The sequence below is a fragment of the Rhinolophus sinicus genome, linkage group LG12, assembly GCF_036562045.2.
Source record: "Rhinolophus sinicus isolate RSC01 linkage group LG12, ASM3656204v1, whole genome shotgun sequence".
Lineage (NCBI taxonomy): Eukaryota > Metazoa > Chordata > Mammalia > Chiroptera > Rhinolophidae > Rhinolophus > Rhinolophus sinicus.
The window spans coordinates 10,737,020-10,751,637 of record NC_133761.1 but is presented as its reverse complement, the minus strand read 5'-3'; the positions used below and the strand labels follow the sequence as shown (position 1 = coordinate 10,751,637).

The window sequence follows — 14,618 nt, the reverse complement described above, 5'->3', positions numbered from 1 at the left end:
TGAGCTGTAGGCATCAGTGCTTCTCCAAAGCCACTGCCCATGGCGGCTGGCTCTCTTTCCCTTTGCCCATGCTTTTGATCAGAGGGGGCCGGGAACCAAAGGCACAGCTAGGAAACCCTTCCTTAGCGTTGCCTGGGACTTCCTGGGATGGCTTCAAAGGTTGGAAAGCAATTTGCAGCTTTTGTGTGGAAGGCCACAGGGTTTGGGGGGAGTGTTTCCATTGGTGGGGGAGCTAATTAGGCCCAGTAACTGCTTGCCCACCTCACAAGTCACTTGAAAGCCCTCTGGGATGACGAGGTGAGGAAGACAAAGACCGCTTTGTGCTCTGCAGGCAGTTCACTGCTGCTGTGCAAGTGGCAGGTTTGGCAAATGAGGTCTGGGGAGACCAGTACTTACTAACCCTCGGGGGATTGGCCAAATGGGCTGGGTGGAGTGACTGTCCTATATTTACGTCCTGCTGCTGGTTGCACGAAGGCCACAGTCCTCTAATGCTATACGCTGTTGTTGGAAAGCCTTTCTACGCAGAGCTACTAGTGATTTGTCACATAAACTGTTGTATCCTTATTGATAAAGGTCTCCACTGGTATCAATGAATTAGCTGTTTCCCTAGTGATTAATGCACTTTGCAAGAGTGAAATTAGAGTACTCGAAAAGCAGATCACCTAAGGAAATGCCACAAAAGTAAGAAAGACCTTTCGATTATTCGTAAGCCTTTATTACTGCCAGGTTTTTGACAGGAAGAGCAAGCTATGTGTTATTAGACCCCTTTTGGGGGTCGGGGGGGTGTATCTAGAGCTATAGCAAATGGCTTCATTTTTAAGGTTGAGTAGACCTAGCTCTGTTTTAAACTCCCTACCTATTTCCTCATCTGTTTAGTGAGGATATTCGTGGGTTCTCATAAGATGGTTAAAAATAAATAAATAACCCAGGCAACTCACATAGCATGCGTTTGGTGAACATTAGTTGTTATTATCCCGTAAACATTCCTCAGTACTGGTTAACCCCGTTCACAAGGAACCACCTCGTTCAGCCACCAGCTCTCTAAATCTTTCATCTTTCCTTTCCACCCAAGAGGCGGCAAACAGAGGCACTACTCGCTCACTCCTGTAATACAATATGCCTGTTACGTCCCCAGCAGGTCGTACAGCCATGCCTATTGCCATCTTAATGAGTGCCCTTTGGTCGGTAACAGGAATAACTGGATAACACGGGCAGATTTGCTAAAGAGTTAGGCTAAATAGCACAACTTAATCCTGCCAGAGGCTGTGCATTGTTCTCTAGTCTCCGATTCATTGCATTCCTTGTGTTCTTTGTGCTTTGCTCTGCTTTCCACATCTGTCTTCTTTTTATGTTGTTTGTAGTGACCTCACGGGACCCCTCTGCAAGGGACGCAGGGTCCAGGTGTGCTGCTGAAAGGCTTTGTTGTCCTGCTGTGAATCCTAAGCAGGAGTCATCCTTTTTCTCCAGGTCACTTCTCTGTCCTGTGTTCCCCCGGTGGCAGCATTTACAGCCTGAATTTGCACCTAGTGAGCAGTGGGGCACAGCCACTGGATGGCCTTGCCTCCTTCCACATTACATATTCGAGTCTCGAGCCAATGGGGTGTCAGCTATTATTTATGGAGAACATTTTATGAGGTTTCAAGTGCTCTCCTGCTTTCAGGGTATGAGCAGTTTTAATTAACACAGCATTCTGAAAGGTAGGCAATAGGAGAGTCAGGCACACTTAGGCTGGCACAAATCACTTACAGGCCTCAGTTTCCTCATCTGTAAAGTGGCAATTATGCTGACTGCCTCAGAGGCTTATTGGCAAGATAAATGAGCTATTATATGTAAAGTGTGAAGTCAGATAAAATAAATGGGAAGTATTTATCCATCTTGAAAGTCCTGTTGAATAATTTCTGCAGGTATTTGGCCCTCTGAAAACTGCCTTAGCTTTGATTTTTTTGTGTGTTCCTTTTTTTCCCTTTTTACCACAAGTCCTAGTTCCCCTTTTCACTCTGCCATGGAGCTCATCTCTTTTAGGCTGCTGAAATATGCACTAAAAGCCACATGCCTCCTATGATTTTGTTTCTCAGAAGTTTGTTTCTAGACTATCTGTTTCCATGGACTTTCTGGCAAAGTGTTCCCAGGAAGACTCAGCCTCAAAAAGATTGATAATTTTAGCATTTACATTAGGTCTATTTTCTATTTTTTTTTTAAAGTTAATGTTTGCTTATGCATGAGATAAAATTTCTTAGGTTTTTAAATTCTGTTATTTCTTCCAGATATCCAATTATTCACAGCACCATTTGTTGAAAAAAATCTATGCTTCACCATGAAATTGCCTTCAAAATGTCAAAAATTAACTTGAATATAGGGTGAATATCTGGGCTCTGTATCTTAATCTCTAAGTCTAACCTTATGTCACTGTCACACTGTCTTGATTATTGTAGCTTTATAGTTAGCTTTGAAATTGGGTAGTGTGGTAGGCTGCCGAATAGGTAGGAAATGGTCCTACCAATGACATTTACATCCTACCCCCTGGAAACTGTGACTGTTACTGTAAATGGCAGAAAAGGGTTTTGCAGATGTGATTGAGTCTGGGACCTTAGGATGTAGAGATAATTCTGACTGATCCAGGAGGGCTCCAAATGCAGTCACAATTATTCTTATAAGAGGGAGACAGAGACAGAGTTGACATGCGCTCAGAGAAGACAATGGGGAGATGGAACAAAAAGATATTTGACGATGCTGGCTTTGACGAGTGATGTGGCCACACACCAAGGAATGGCAACAGCCACCACAAGAAGCAAGGAATGGATTTACCTCTAGAGCTCATGGAGGGAACATGGCCCTGCTGGCACCTTAATTTTGGCCTGGCGATACTGATTTTAGACTTCTGGTCTCCAAACCTGGAAGAAAATACATTGCTGTGTTTTTGGCAACGAACGTCATGGGGATTTCCTCAGAATCCCTAAGGAACTAATACAGGTAGCAGGAGCTTCCGAGACCAACAGTTTGACCATGATGTGTTTAAATGTGGATCTCTTTGTGTTGATTATACTTGAGGTTTGTTAAATTTCGTGGATTTATAGATTAATATTTTTCATAACGTTTGAGAGGTTTTCAGCCCGGGGGAAGAGGTATATAAAGTGTAGAAGCAAAGAAAGCACATGATCTGATTGGCTGTCACGGAAAACCTCGTTGCTTTTTGCAATGGTTGTCCTTAGCATTTTGATGTTGTAACCTTGAGGCCGTTAGAGGCTTATATTTTGGTTCATTAATGTGGGTCCCCACAGCATTAGAGCCACCTCAGTCTAATGGCCTCCTTGTTTAACACTTGCTTTGCAGCCTTATGTAAATCAAGTGGCTTTTCTGGACTTCACACTTCTTAGCTTGTCAATGGAATTATAATCATGGAATAGCAACGTTCACGCACACAGCATCAATGTCATAAAGAAGACTAGATAAACCTGAAGTGAATACAACTGGCAAGCGTTAACTGTGCTCTGAATGATAAGCCATCCATCTCTCCAAGGACTGGCTGACGAAGGGTGCTCAGTGCCGATTATTCTCCATTGTCACATCACGAGGCTGGTAAGAGCAGATGCCCGGGACCTCATCATGTTTTCAAAACTGCCTAATGGTTTCCAAAACGGCTGTGTGCTATGTGTGGGAATAAACAGTTCAAAGAGAAGCAATAAACCACAAGCTGGTTTTCAATATCTCAAAAGAAGCAGACAGACCTCAAGGTTCTCATAAAATTAACACCTCCATAGTCTTTCTCAGCTAGACCTGAGGGAGGTTATTATTCTGTTTGGCTTTGTAGATGGGTTCCTAACGCATGGAGAAGGCTGTCCTTAGAAGCAGGAAAAAGCCAGTCTGTAATGGCATTCAGATTTTCAGAAGCTTTACATCAAATGAAACCTGTTTCCTCCATATTACTGATCTGAGCAGTCACAACCCAATAAAATAACCAAGGGGACATTCTCAAACATCGATAAAATATGACATTTCCTAGGTGTCTAGAGCAAGCTCCCAAGGGGCACAGGGCACGGAGCTGTGGTGAAAAAAATCCCTGAGTAGACCCAATGCCTGAACTGAGGTTTAGATTCTTCCTGTCTGAGTGTGTCTGTGACTTCATTTCATCTTCTCTCAAAAGGCTACATACATGCCTATAACTAATACATGACACATCTAGTTTTTAATAATTATCTTTTTATATTTTTCAGAGCTCCATAGAATGGAATAAAATAAACCATAAATAAATCATATAAAGTCACTTCCTCTGGTTGAATAAAAGGAAAGTTCTGTATCATAAGGAAGTAAACCAAGGCTGCAAACCAAGGCTGCAGAGCTGAAAAAGGCCCATCATGCCAGCCAGTCTGGCCCCCTGAAGAAAATATTTTAAAGCATGGGCAACTTCTGTCCACCCGAGCTATAGTTTGGAATCCGCAAAGGGAAAAACAGGCCAAACCATTCCACTTGCTCGGTCTCCAAAGCCTTTAACCACTGCTGCCAAGCATCTTCTAGTCTTGGTGGGAGCTCCAGCTGGAGACTAGATGTTTCCATCTGTAGGATGGCAGGTGGTTACATAATTAGCCACATACATTTGTAACACTGTGAAGAGAAGCCTGGTAACAAATCCATCCTTGCTGTACATCTGTTGGATGTTATGATGGACTGGAAAAGGGTCTGTCCTTAAAATAAATGGATCAAAATACTTGTGTCTTTTAAATCTTCTGGAGTTGCTTATTTAGGCAAAGTCACTACTGAAGCCAAAATTGGAATGGCAGGGGTAAGCGAGCTTCAAATTATATATATAGCGACATCCTCTGCTATCCACTCAGCTTGAGCCTTTTCTGCATTCTTCCGGAGCTTGCACCCCTCTGCCCCCTGTGCCCTCTGGAGGGACCACTTTCACTAGAGTTGCATGCACTTCTATCTTCTGCCTGAATTGAGGGACTTGGTTTTATCATAGTCTGACTTATTTCTCACCCCTCCAGACCATGTGGACACATATTTCTATCTTTCACACTTACCAACAATGGAAATAACAAGTTCAGTTGCAGGCCACTCAAATAAAAGACAATTCATTGGTTCTGAACCCAAAATATATTTGTTTCAAAAAGAGAAGCAGACGCAGCTCTGAAGATATGGTCCTAGCTTAGCCGGCAATCATAGTTCTACGAAGCCCCAGTCTTGTTTCTGCAGTTGTTGATTTCTTCAGAGCAGAAAGGAAAGCGAACTCGGAAGTCAGTAATTGGATGCTGAGGTGACATGTGGGGTAGGATGGGAAAGGGGATGGTTTGGTCCTCCACCTGCTGCTTATCTTACTTTTTATTGTGTTCAGAACCCGTTGAGGCAGGGAGGTGCTGGGTGTTCCCCGCAAATTCCCAACAACGTTGCTCTAGTTCCCTGAATCTAGTGACTTCTCTCATCTCCGTGTAGGTCATTTTTCAAATTTTGGCTAACCTGGAAAGTTGCCACTCAAAACAATTCTTAGCCTTTATTCGATAGTCATGTTCTTCATGCAATAAATGGCTCTCCTAATCCCCAGCTAGCAAAACACTGGCTGGACTTCCACCAGTAGTGAAAGGGTAATGTTAGCTAGCAGCGGTTGCCCCATTTATTGCCAGCCAAATGGGTATGGGATTTCAAATGAGAGTTTCATTAAAAGTTTAAAAAGGCCCAGAAGAACACAGTCCTGTTCTTTTCAGTTTGTTGAGATGTCTTCCTAATGGCTCTTAGGACCCAGAGCAAACCCCTCATTGAGATAAAGGGCCGGACTGCTATGGCTTCCAGGGCCCTTAGTAGAGACAAAAGCCACGCCTCTGGGTGTGCAGGTGTCTGCATTAGCATCTGAAGCTTTGTGAGCCCTCTCCCTGAGAAGGTTCTGAGACTCACCTGGCAAGATGAGATAATGGGTTTCTACATTTAGCACCTGGGCTATCTAAGCACCACAACTTTTTAGCTCTGACTCAAAAACGTATCACTATAAAAGATGGGAGATGGGGCGAAAGCCACTTTCGGAGAGTAAAGGGAAAAGACTTTTCGAAAATCTCTGTGAGCCAGAGTAATGAGTGAAGAATAAGAGAAATGAAACTGGCGAGATATTTTTACTTCACAATGCCAGGAGGAGGACTTTTCTGAGTGATTTTTTTCTTGCCAATAGTAAGTACTTGAAACCCAGCTCAAGATTTGAGTATAGCTAGCTTGGCTTGTCCCTTCCCTAATTTAGGATAGAAAAGGGAATAAAATGAATCGGTAATAATTTAAACCCTAGGGAGCCACGGGAAATTTCAAAAAAGCTTCTTATATGTTGTTACTGTGTGAGGAAGAGGCCATCTGCAAACCAGGAAGTGGGCCGTCACCAGGAACCAAATCATATGCACCTTGATCTTGGACTTCCAGCCCCCAGAACGGTGAGAAATAAATGTTTGCTGTGTAAGCCACCCAGTCTATGGTCATTTATTAAAGCAGCCTAAAGTGACTAAGACAAGTGCTTTGCCACATCCCCCATTTCCATCTGTCAACCCTGACATTCTCGTGCAAGGACTTTCTCTCTGGGGCATGCTTTTCCTGCCCAAGTGGTGGGTTGAAAATGCAGCGGAATTAGACTCTTAGAGAACAATGACTAACGGGGACTGTTGTATAAACACCCAGCTTCCTCATTCCTTGGGTGTGATAACTCAGTGGTGAGTGTAAAACACTGACTGCCGAGTGAGTCCAGGGGACGGAACTCAACACCCATAATGGTAGTCGGCTTTATAATGTCCTCTTAATTGGCTGCTTTCTCTCTCTTGTCTCCTGCACGCCTCTGCTAGTATTTTCTTCACCTTCCAGATAAACTCCCTCCATTTAGGTCCACATCTCAGAGTCAGCTTTTTCTAGAAGAATTCACACTAAAACAGACTCATCGTCTACAATTCTTTGTACAACTCCTCCCAGTAAGGCTGATCTAGCAGCTCCCAATTGCTTTAAAGAGCTGGGAGGCAGAATAGATATATCATCTCCGTCCTTGTAAACCATGCTGTCATTGTGCAACACCAGAAATGTGACAGTGGCAGTAACATGCTTCATCTGTGTAAATGAATACAACACTCAGGCACATTCCGTGTCTCTGATACTAAGTGACGACTGAATCATTGGTAACCAGTGCCATATTCTCTTGAATCAAATGTGAATATAGCAATATCTTGCATGGGATGGTGAGATTCTTTTTGAATGATTTCATCACTCAGAAATTCGACCACGTCTTTCAAGATGAAGGGGTGCATTCTGGGAAGAGAAATTAAGGAGATGGAGTGTTTAAACATGGCCTGTTGTATTCAATCAGAGTTGACACATGACAAGCTTTCCCTGGGACAAGAGTCAAACGCCAAAGAAGGATTTCAATTATCTGAGGTTTTCACTAGGGTCTGTTATAGAATTTGTTTTTGCTGACCTATTTCACGGTAGCCTTGAAATGGGAAAGACAAAACACAGGCGTAGCAGAGTTGGAATGGGTTTTCCATCTGCATACTGCACATTCAGTATTTAGTTCCAAGTATTTTAGCTTATGTGATCTCCCTCTCCCCTGGGTTTCTGTAGCAATTTCAATCTGTCCTGCTCTTACGACACATGTATGTACTAATATATCTTGTACTAATACATTTATTGGTGTATATCTTGACTTTTCTACTGGAGCATATTCTCCTTGAAATCATGGTAGTTGATGTTGTTGACACTGAGAAGTTGTCTCCCTGAGCGCCTTACGTCTTACCCATCCTGGCATCCCAGACCTTAGTGAAAAAGCAGGAATATTGTTGGAGCTCCGTAAATGCTTGTTGAATGACTACCTTTGGCATTAAATGCATGCAAAGGACCTACCATCTCAGTAAGTTTTAGGGGCTGAGAGGTGCTTAGTTCATATCCTTATCATCTCTCTACTGCCTCAAAAATACTCTTTTTAATGATTTCAAAAAAAAGGAAAAAATGCTAAGAGATCTGAGCCACCCCTTTGGGAGAAGATAAAAGGCTATGTTAGCTTTTTAATTTTGTTATATTACTGGTACTCCTTGCCTTACCTTGTCATTCAACAAACACATTTGCTATGATTTGGGCACTGTGCTGGGTAGCTGGGATTTTCAGTTTTTTTGAAACATTTTGTCACTCATTGCTGTGTGCCTCTAGGCAAGCACAAGTCATGAGTACGCATAAATAAAGGTCTTAAACAGTTACATCATTTTCTTAGTGTGTTGCTAAAACAGGGATCGGAGGGAGTTATCACTCCCAAATAATTGTTATGCTTATATCATAAGTAAAAAGAGAAAATTTAAAAACCTAACAGCAAGCTAGGCCCTGTGTTGTATATGAATGAACTATGCCCAGCAAGTTATTAACTTATGCAGATACTTGCAAAATTTCTATGGATTATGTACTATTATCGTCTGGTTTCCCAGATAAGAAAACCTACTTATGGTCACACAGTCAGTAAGTGGTAGATTTAGGCTATGAACCCAGGGAGTCTTACTCCAAATGCTGCTCTCTTAACCACAATGCAGCTAATTGTCTCCCTTTTCACTTTGGCGTCCAGGAAGCTTCGAGAGAAATTGGTCCTTGAACTTCACTTGGAATTTTATATTTACATTGGACTTTGACCTTGAATTTCTTTGTATCTGTTCTTCTTTTGTTCTCTTCTACCTCTATTTTCCTGTTGCCTTGATTTTTGAAAATTTCTGTATTTTTTTTTCTACCTGATTGCTCTATATATGTGGGGGCAACAACACTGGTTACAATGCCACTTTTGTCATTCCTATTTCAGGTGAAAAGGATCTGGAAATTTTATAGCCAGGCACTGTGCTAGGAAATGATGATCTGGACAGATGAAGTGACTTGCTCTACTTCACACAGCTGGTGAGTGGTCATCCTGTGGCAAGAATCTAGCGCCCCTGACTTCTGGTCCAGTGCTTTTTCGCCCATAGCATACTGTCTGTCGTTCCTGATGATTTACAGTCACTGCCCATTTCTTAATCATTTCTTGTGTTGTCTCTCTCTTCCTAGAATACATTTAATCTTTCTCCCTTTTATCTTAAGAGATGATGTAATATATAAGGCAACATGGGGCTCCAGGAGGCAGAAAACCCTGTGACACTAAACAAATTACTTACCTTCTATGGGCTTTATTTTCTTCGTCTGCATTGATAAACGCTCTAATCTCTAAGGTACTTTGTGTGCATAGACATAAATAGTAACATTTGTAATTTATTTAATATGCAATTTATTAAATTCATATATCTAAGAATCAAAAGTTTGAAAACCAATTTTCATGAGTATTAAAATTATTGATTTAAAATTTGATTGATCAAATTCTCTCAAATAATTAATTGCAACTTCAAATTTAGTAACGTATTCCTTTAAATGCTGCATACATTAAACTATAGGCAAAACACAAATAGAATTGTTATAAAACATATTATTATACCTGCTTTCAAACCTAAGGTTTCACTACCATGGTTTTAATTCTTTTCCACATTAGTTCTACATTTGTTTTTCTATTTTCTAAAGCTTATTTATTTACTTAGCTGGGATCCTTCTAGACCTTCAATAATCATATTTGACACTTGACCAGGGAAAAACTAAGCTGACCAGACTCAAAAGAAAAAGAATATCTTTGTTGACTATTCAAGCATTCAGTACCTAGGTTTTAGATCAATTGATTCTCACTCAGAGTACAAAATTTCTGCTTTGCCCGTGGCCATTCAAACACAAGTCACTGATCAATACAGATAAACTTATGCTAATATTGAGTTTTAGGACTACATTGTCCATATTTTCAATCTGGTATTGCCCCCACAAAATGATGGCCATAGTTTCTTTTTTAAAAATAGTATTGTCTTTTTTTGCTTTTCAACTTTATTGAGACATTATATATATATATATATATATATATATATATATATATATATATATATATATATATATATATACATACATACATATATATCCATTTAAAGTGTACGGTTCAATGAATTTTCACAAAGGCACACACTGAGTCGCCAACGCTACAATAAATACATGGAATATATAAAATACTTGTACCACTACCCCAGATTTCGCTTGTTCCCTTTGCTGGTCAGTCCCCATCATGACCCCAGATCTAAACCCAGGCAACCATTGAGCTGGTGATTGCAAATACAGCTGCTATGCACATAAGTGTAACATTAGCGTAGAGGTCTTAAACATAGTTTTAAAAGTCATCTCTAAGGAGTTCATGTTTTTTGATGCTATTGCAAATGATACCTTTCAAAATTTCCATATCCAATTGTTCATGGATAGTATATAGAAACCAGTTGATTTTTATATTGCCTTTTTACCTTTTCTCCTTGCTCAATTATTTTAAATTCCTTAGGCATTTTTTGTACACAATCATTTCTTCTGTATATGAAGACAGTTTTCCTTCTTTCCACCCTATATGCCTTGTGTCCTTGCCTTATTGAAAGGTCTAGGACCTCCATTATGGTGTTTAGAACTACTGAGAGTAGAAATCCTGTCTTGTTCATCATATGGTGTCTTCAACCATTAAGTATGATGTTCAGTCTTTCGCCACTAACTATACTATTAATTGTAGTCTCTCGCCGTTAAATATGATATTAGCTGTAGGTTTTATCGTAGACATTCTTCATGAGGTTAAAGAATTTCCTTCTATTCCTAGTTTGCTGAGAGCTTTGTTTTATAATCATGAATAAGTGTTCACGTTTGTTCAATGTGTTTTCTGCATAAATTAAAATGCACACATATTTTTCTTTTATTTTCTTAATGTCAGAAGGTTGACATTTACCTTTGATGCTATCGTTAATGTATTTGGATTTAAATCTACCTTGTTCCTGGTTTTTTTTCTACATGTACCATCTTTTCTCTATTCCTTTTCTTCTCTCCTTTTGATATTTGAAGGTATGTTTTAGAATTCCATTTTATATTCACCATTGACTTATTCCCTATATTTCTGTTTTATTCGGTAATGGTTTCTGTAGCATTCACAGCGTGCAGCTTTCACTTACCATAGTCTATCTTCATGTAATATAATGTCACTTCACAGATAACGCGTAAAAATTATGACTGCACTTCAATTTCTTTCTCCCATCTTTTGTACTATCGTTATCACACATTTTCCTTGTACATGTATTTTAAGCCCTACACTAATCTGTTATTACTTTTCTGTTATTTAATCAACTGTATCGTAAAGCTTTTGAAAATTGAGAAACTGTCTTTTATATTTATTCACATATTTATCCTTTCTGGAGTTCTCATTTCTTTGTGTAAATCCAAATTCACATCTAGTGTCATTTCTCTGCTGCCTAAAGAACTCACCATTAACAATTCTTGCAGCGTAAGTCTGCTGGTGATGCATCTCCCATCTTTTGTTTAGCTGACATGTGTATTTCTTTTCTTGCTTTCATTTTTACAAGATATTTTCAAAGAACGTGGAAGTCTACGCTGAAGAAGAGACTTCTTGCTGACCCTGAGTAGAAATGCAATATGAGCCAAAGTTTTGTTTTAAACCGCCAATATTTTGGGGTTATTTGTAATTGGAGCATCACCTCACTTATCCTGATTGATCCATTTGCTGATATAAGAGAAAACTCCCGTTACAGACCCCTTACTCATTCTTTCTCTCTCATTTTTGTCTTTGTGTTCAAAACCTTCCTTAATGGAAAGCAAGCAGGCTCTCTTTCTGGTGTCTGTTTCCTGAATTCGTTCTGAAATACAAAACAAAGGCCCAAATTCTTAAGCTAACGTTTGGGGTTTTTTTCCCAAGTTTTTTTCCCATTCTTTTTTCTAAGAGCCTCTTATGCTTTATGTTTAAACCCTCCAAACTCCTGCCAGGTTGGGCCATTCCCTGTTCGCCATCCACATCTTGCATTTCCTTTCTTCTGTGCACAGCATAGTGATTCACTAAAGAGTTAGACGTATTGGGCTCAAATTCTAGCCTCGGCTCTCACTAACTCTGTGACCACAAGTAAATAATTTACTCTTTCAGAGACAGATTTTTTCTTCTGTGAACAGGAGATACAATATCTTCCTTGCAGTATCGGAGTGAAGATTAATGAGAAAATGTTTGAAAAGTGTTTAGTCCAACATTTGACTCATAGTAGGCCCTCAAAACTTGGAAGTTTAGTTGTTTTATGCATCCCTTCTACATGGAGTCTCCTATCTGTGCCTCTAACTCAGTTCTTTAAGGACAGTTTAAAAGCTTTGTTGCTCTCCTTGTGTGTTTTTATTCCTAGTCCACGTTTCCTTCTTCGTCGGTAACACCTACATATCATTTCTTATTTTCTGAAAACCCAGAGTAATGGTTGGTAGATCTTCTGGACGATGATATGACATATACCTTAATGTTTTAAATGTATGTCTTTTAGCATGTATTAGATTTTAAGCTTCTTGTGAGGAGAATCCACGTCTATTGTTTAAGTTTTGTATGTCCCACAACAACCAGTACGAGGCCTGAAAACCCCTGAGTAGGAACCTACCACTGAGGTAATGAATGGAAATTGACCACATTTGCCCTGGTTCACACCACAGCCCTCTCTCCATTCCCTAGGTCCGGAGTTTCTGCTGAATATTTTGTTTACTAAAAGAGGGACAAGGAAACTTTGTCTTTTAAACTTTGGAGCACCTACTGAGCTAGGTACATTATAAACTTTGTCTAGTTGGATTTTCATTTTATTCCCTGAAGAAGGTATTTGCTAAGCCATGCATCCAGGGTACACGGGTGGTAACTGACAGAGATGGGGTGTGTTGACTTCTAGAAGCCATGCTGTTTTCATTACATGATATTTGGTTTTGAAGCAGGCTTTGTAACAATGTTGACAATGTGTTCTCCAACGAACTCATTCTCTGTTCTGACTCTATTAAATGGGATGGAGACATTTTAAAATATGGAGTTCTTAAACAGACTGCGATTTCTTCTTTCAGACCCTGGCAGAACTTTAGAGCTGAACACTGAGATACTGAGAGCAAATGCTCATGGCTGATTAATTCCAAATAAGAATGCAGCCGTCCTGAAATGACCTTGAGCATCAATTGGAAAGTAGGTTTTTATTCACATGAACTCCATCCAGGAACCCAACTAAGAAACCCTGTAGGATGAGCTTAGTCTAAGGAAACTAATGCCTTCTGGAGTCATGGCCACACACAGAAAGTAAAGAGCCCAGTTAACTTGGAGGAGACATGCGACAATGTCATTGTATGCGTATGCAGAAAAGGAGAAAGGTCTCCTCTGCAGGTATCACCTGCCACCTCAATACATCTCTTGATAGCTAACAGCTGCAATTGGAATTTGCTGAACAAATGGGGTGAGGAAAGGCTGTGGGAGATTGTGAGAGAGGAGCTTTGGGAAGGGGCAGTGCTAGCTTATTACCCTTGGCCAGGACTGGCTACCTTTTGGGCTTGTCTCGGTCAAAATGAGTTCTATCCAGGAAGCTACTTACAAAGGAATGCTTTGTTTTCTTTGGATCAAATTCAGCCTGAACCTCGTAGACAAGGCGCTAAGATTCTCAGGTCAGGGATTGGGTTCCAAAATCACCCCCTAAGCCTTACTAACTGCCTTTGCCACTCCTATTTTGTCTGCCACCCCTGCTTCATGTTGTGGGTGGGCGCTTGTCAGTGTAGGTTATTCAGTTATTGTACAAACTGGCAAACTTTGCTAAGAATTGAAATTTCGGAGCCACACATGAGTAAATTCCCAGGTAGAATTAATTTCTTATTCTTATTTTTCATCACCTCCTAGGTACTTTTATGAATTTTTTTTTTAAAGTCAAACCTCTTGGGCTAGTTTTTTTGTGTAATTATCTCCCTTACCTGATTTCTTGACTAATCATTATCATATCCCATAAGGTCATACTATATAGATGATAAATAGACAGACACATGTGTATATATGTATATATATATGTGTGTGTATATATATGTACATATATATGTATGTATATATCTGTGATATGTGTGTATACATATCTGTGATGTACATATAGTAATAAATATTTGTTGAATTACATTGAATTTATGGAAACAACTCACTTGTCTAGTCTAATTATAATAACTAATTCTTATACAGCAGTTATGATGCCAGAAACTCTTCTAAGAAATTTTCATATATTAACTCTTTTAATCCTCACACCAACCCTCTAAGGTTAATACTATTGTTTGCATCCTCATTCTCTAGCTGAAGAAACAGAGGCACAGAGAAGTTAAGTAAATGTCCACGGTCACACTAATCCAACCCTGGAAGTCTGTCTCTGGAGTCCATACTCTTTATTTTATGTGGCTTTTCCATATTACACTAGTGGAAGGGAAGTCAAACACACATGGGCAAAACATTTCTTTAGAATTTTGTGATACTGCCGGCTATAGGAACTTACATCTACACAAACGTACACACTTTATTTGTTCATTCATTCATTCATTTGCCATTTAGTGAATATTTACTGAGTGTGTATCAATATGTTTGTATATGCTAAGTACTTGGGATAGGGCGTGTGTGTGTCTGTGTGTGTCAAATCTTGGTTTGGGCCTATCTCTGAATCTTTCATCATCTGGTATTTTAGGAAAAGGAGAAGTTGAGGCAAGAGGGGAAGAAGAACCCATGAATGACTAGT

At 39.9% G+C, this 14,618-nt stretch overlaps 1 long non-coding RNA gene across 28 annotated transcripts in view; it reads right to left on the bottom strand.

The window, feature by feature from the left end:
* The window catches only part of LOC109443351 (protein LRATD2), a 530,125-nt gene that overhangs the window by 62,911 nt on the left and 452,596 nt on the right, over positions 1–14,618 (bottom strand). The window contains exon 8 of one of the 28 annotated variants that reach the window (XR_012490831.1): positions 2,806–2,891. The exons of 26 other annotated variants lie outside the window; for them this stretch is intronic. This is a non-coding gene — a long non-coding RNA (protein LRATD2). Of the gene's footprint in view, positions 1–2,805; positions 2,892–10,011; positions 11,483–14,618 lie in introns of those variants that run through there. One more of the 28 variants, XR_012490833.1, reaches the window with a different exon arrangement.